This window comes from Clytia hemisphaerica, unplaced genomic scaffold (assembly GCF_902728285.1).
Source record: "Clytia hemisphaerica strain Z4C2 unplaced genomic scaffold, Clytia hemisphaerica genome assembly, whole genome shotgun sequence".
Taxonomy (NCBI): Eukaryota; Metazoa; Cnidaria; class Hydrozoa; order Leptothecata; family Clytiidae; genus Clytia; species Clytia hemisphaerica.
Genome location: NW_027103414.1, coordinates 2,506,899 through 2,512,137, shown reverse-complemented (window position 1 = coordinate 2,512,137; position 5,239 = coordinate 2,506,899).

Here is a 5,239-nt window from a genome sequence, read left to right as displayed (position 1 = left end):
AAAACTGCTGACTTTGGAATGTTATATATTCAGTACAAAAAAATGAGCAGGCTGAATTTGAGCAAATGGTATGGAGTATTATTGTTGCCATATAAGGAAATTGGAGCATGTGTTTTCAACACAGTTTGCACTTCTTCGGAGTGAGTCATTTCCAAGAAATTGGAATAAATGCAAACGTATGTTAAATATGTCATTTACTGCGACAGTTAGAAAGTGGTTAGCTTATATCAACGATGAATTGCATATGTTAACTTTTGTTGACATGTTAACGGTTGAACGTTAGTTTATGTTACACAATAGGTTGATGTCACTGAGGTTTCCTTTTGTGAGAGAATTGTACTTTCCCCGCTGCTGTCAACTTGCAGAAGCGGATGGATAGGGGGTTCAAAATCTATCATGAGGAGTGAAAGGAAGTCTTCATAGGTGGTTTTAAACCCTGTCGAACTTATCAGAGGAAGAGATCTGTAATTGTATTTCATTGTCTTAACGAGCGTTGCACTTCTTCACATGTCCGACGTACTTGCTCTATTGTCTTAATTCTTACGGTCTTACGATTACGTCAAAAAGGAACAAAATCCCTTCTGTCAGCGATATTGAGTCCCCTGCTCATATATCTGGAATTGCGTGATTGACTTTGTCTGACGTCTTTGCTGCTGATACACATACAGAGAGTACTATCCCTTTTATATGCAAATTCCATCATTTTCTCATTACATCAAGCTTTTCCTCATTGGTGAAATTAATTCAGAAAACCCTTCTCTCAACTAAATCTGTTCTACTGTAACACCCCTGTCTCATTGCCTGGTGAGAATTATTTAATCAGTGGGGATAAAATGAAGATACTAATTTATATACCCCTGTACCAGTGACCCATTCAGATCCTCCCCGGCGGATACCCTGGTATAAAAATTTAATTTGATTCGCAAAATTATTTATATCTACTGTCTCACAGCCCCGGTGGAATTTCTTCCCACAGTGGGGATAAAAAATTGTTCCAGTGGGGCTGAATTTGTAAGGTGTTTTTGTCCTCTGAGGACAAAACTTAAGGCAAACTATGTAGTGTGACTGGGGTCTCACCTGGTTTGTGAAACAGGGGTGTATTAACTTTTGTTAATAGAAAGAATAGGAAAGATTTTTATGTATTTGTGCAGAGGTCCTCTAGAGGTTATTCAAGCATCTCAAAACAGAAGTATGAACGAGGCACTTTAATTTGACAAAACTGGCTGCGTTTAGACCAGCCTGGCATTTGTAATTGCTTGCAGTATTCTTTTGAATTCTATTGTTCCGCGCAATTGTTCGGTTTGTCAAATGCCTAATGCCCGGGGGGGGCACTGGCTTTGCGGACTGACGGTATGTGCGGGCCGAAAATTGGCTTTTAAAATTGCACCCTTACAGTGCAGCAAAATTCGATGAAAATCATACCCTTAGAGTGCATCTTCCCCCAAATTTTCAATACTTTTCGTGCAAAAAATGGTCAAAATTCTAGCATTTTTGGGCAAAATATCTCGATTTTTCAAGAATTTTCTGAAATTTCTACCCTTACATTGCATCTTTAGTTTTTCCGACCCTTACAGTGCATTTTAAACATCTTGGAAAAGGTACCCTTAGGGCCCGCACATACCCGTTGGTCATTTTGCCCAGCTGCCCCCCCCCCGGGGCCTAATGATGCCAGCGTGTTGGCATTTCGTTGGCATTTGAAATGCCCTTTTGAGCAAAGGAATCCCCTTTTCTGGCATTTCAAATCAAACAAAGGAACCAAAACAAAGAGAAAAAATGACATTTTTGATTTTTTAAAGTATTTGCACGTTTTTTATTCAGTTCTTTCTATAGATTGTAAAATTTGCAAGATTTGCCATACACGTTTTTTCTTTTATTAGAACCCAGTTTATAAGAACATTGAGGCTGAAATTCGTCGAAAAATTAAGAACATCGTAAGAACATGCCCAGCCTCAGTTTGGAAAAAAATGACAAGAAACTACAATTTTTTCCTTTTTTCAAGCAGTTTTAAACAAACTTAGGAATGGATTTTCTAAATCGAGAGTCAAATATTGTCCAAATTTTACCAATTTTAAGTTCTCTTTATTTTGCATGATATTGTCGATTTAGAGTAGTCTGAAAATTCAAGAACGCATCTAAGAACATTTCAGGCTGAAAATTGCTAAAAAAATAAGCACATCCAGGCTCAGCCAGATTTTAGGTGTTCTAATAAAAAAAAAACGTGTAGCCTAGCCCTACGGCAAAAAGTTTCAGTCTTAATGATTGCAGTTTTTGAGAAATTCCATGCTTTTCATTGTTTGTGGGGGGCGTACGATCTGGCGGTACTCGGGATAAGGCCTAATTTAGGGCCGGGAAGCGGTAAAAACGATAAAAAGTGTTCGGGAAACGGTATTTTGCAAGAGCCACGGTGACGGTAAAACACCTGATTTTTCGTCCGGGATGAGGTAATTCTTATAAAAAACAACGGTATTTCGGTAAAACTCATTCGTAGACGGTACATAAAATTTTAGGGCTATAAAAAAACTTGTCTTAGGAGTCAGCAAAAAGGTAAAAAAACGTGAAAAACACCCAAAAAAAAAATAAGGATCTTACATCATTTCATTAAAAACCTTATTTGAAACATTAATGCAAATATGAAAGTTTATTGTTTATTTCGATTATCGATGGGCGCGGAGAAACCAGACAAAGATTCGAATTTCGAAACTTTGGGGCAGGCTGGAGTCTTCAAAAATGGTCGAATTCGGCTGAAACTGTTTATGCTTGTTCTTGTTCCTTGGGTGAATCCCTGGGGTGTTTTTTTTGTAGATTTGCAGCAAAAACAAGCCACGATTTTGTGACTTTTTGCATTTCGAGGTGATGGATTGGATCTAGCATTTTCATTGTTCTCGGGTTCTCGGAGTGCGAGATCAAGAAAAGTAGGCGGCAAACGCTATTTCGCAACTCTCAAACCAGTGAAATTGCATGATTTTAGTCACGTGACTTTGGTAGGAAATCCTCTACCAAAGCCCCCTCGGGTGAGTTAAGGCAAGGACTAAACATATTTTGCGTGACGCGCACCGATTCCCATCATTTTTACGAAGTCATGTATAGCTTTAAAGAAGCGTATTAATGAGGGGATTTCGAAAAGTGCTAAAATATCGGCCAAAAACTGATTTTGACGTTATGAAATCCGTTGAAAAAACTCGTCAAACTGTCAGTTTGAATTTATGCTTATGGCCCAGCACTTTTCGAAATCCCCTCATTAATACGCTTCTTTAAAGCTATACATGACTTCTTAAAAATGTTGGGAAGCGGTGTGCGTCACGCAAAATATGTTGAGGACTTGCCTTAAGGCCGAGGTAAACGATTCCAACATTTCATCCAACATGGAAATTGAAATGTTGGACAAATGTTGGATAAATTTTGGAAAGGTGTTGGATCTCCTTAAAATCGTTTTGTCGCAATGTCCAACATCATTTTCATCCAACATGGGTGTTCATTCATTCTTTTTTTAATTCATTCTTTTCAGATTAGAAATGGCGAAATATCGCCTCTTATGGTGCAATTTCCTGAAATTTATTTATCTATTTCAAGGCAAAAAATGTTCAAATTTTCTAACATGTTCTCATTTTTTACACACTTACAGTACATTTTGGGAAGCCTGAAAAACGTACCTTTAAAGGGTCACACCTCTACGATAGATCGCTTAATTCAGTGCCCCTCCCCCTTGGTTTATTTTCCGAAAAAAAAAACATTCGAGCTAGTAGCTTCTCTTCCATCTTTATAAATTTTTTACGAGATTTTTCGAATTTTTGACAAAAAAACATTCGATTCTATTTCTAATGACGTCATTCCCTTTCAAATGTTGGATGTGAGCTGAGTAAACGAATCCAACATGATCCAACACGAAAAGAAGAAGTAATTGTTGGACAAAATGTTTGATGGCGATCAAACTCCCATCCAACACTTTTTTTCTTCTTCCAACATAACTTTTTCTTCCTTTCCGATTTTTGCATTTGAGTAAACGATTCCAACATTCCGTCCAACAGAGAGAAATGGCATGTTGGATGGAATGTTGGAATCGTTTACCTCGGCCTTTAACTCACCCAAGCAAACAAGGATGAGCCTCACTTTTTGATCAAAGGCCGCGGATCTAGCGTTTTTTTTCATTTTTTCAAAATGTTGACTTCTTGGGACGTGGTCAAAAAATTTTAGCCTCAAAACGATGCTAAAAACTTTGGTGCAGGCTGGAGACTTTAAAGATTGTCAGATTCGACTGAAATTTTGCACACTTGTTCTATGGGTGAATATCTGAGGGTGTTTTTTTTCATTTTTTCAAAACTTTGATATTAAGGGGCGTGGTCACGAGTTTTAGCCTCAAAACGAGTCTAGAAACTTTGGGACAGGCTAAAGAATTCTAAAATTGTTTAATTATGATGAAATTGTACAATCGAAACAAAATACGAAAATAGTGATCTACCTCATACACATCATATTCCATTCTGCCGAATTTTTGACTTCTAGTCCTTAGAATTTTATGGGAAAAACAGCGGGACCGGTATTTTTGAAAATTTTGGACGGGATAACGGTGATTTTCAAAAAAATAGCCGGGATGGCGGTAATTCAAAGCCTCGTACGCCCCCCACTTGTTTGATCTGTCCAAAGTTGAACTTGAGGGAATCACCTTTTCAGCAATGACTCTAAAAAGACGATTCCTTAAATGCCATGACAGAAAATACAATACAATGGAAAAGCTATTAAAATCGAATCCCTCATGAGCAAATGCCAAATTACAAATGCCAGTTGGTCTAAACGCAGCCACTGACCATTTTATATTAAAAACAAAAACATTACTTAAAATTCTTAAAAGGAAGCGCAAATTAATACAAAGTAATAAAAATTCATTACCAATTTAATGAGATTAATCAGGGCTCTTTAAACAGGATTAAATGTAATGCATTGAAAGCAAAGAGTTAGTTCATGTAATGTTTCCAGCTCACCCAAATAGACACTAATACGCATGCGTAATTTGCCGTTCTTTTCAACCACAAGCAGTTAATTCCCGTGACAATCAAAGAGGAATGAATCTCTAGGGGTGGAACAGTCACTTTTGGTCGGGGTTGTGGATGGCGAAATATGAAATTTGTCGTTCTTTAAAAATTTGTCGTTCTTTTTGTCGCTTTTTAATAGTTATTTGTCGTTCTTTTTAGATGATCTGGAAACGTTAGATGAACAGTCTCCAAATGAACATTTTCATCGTCAA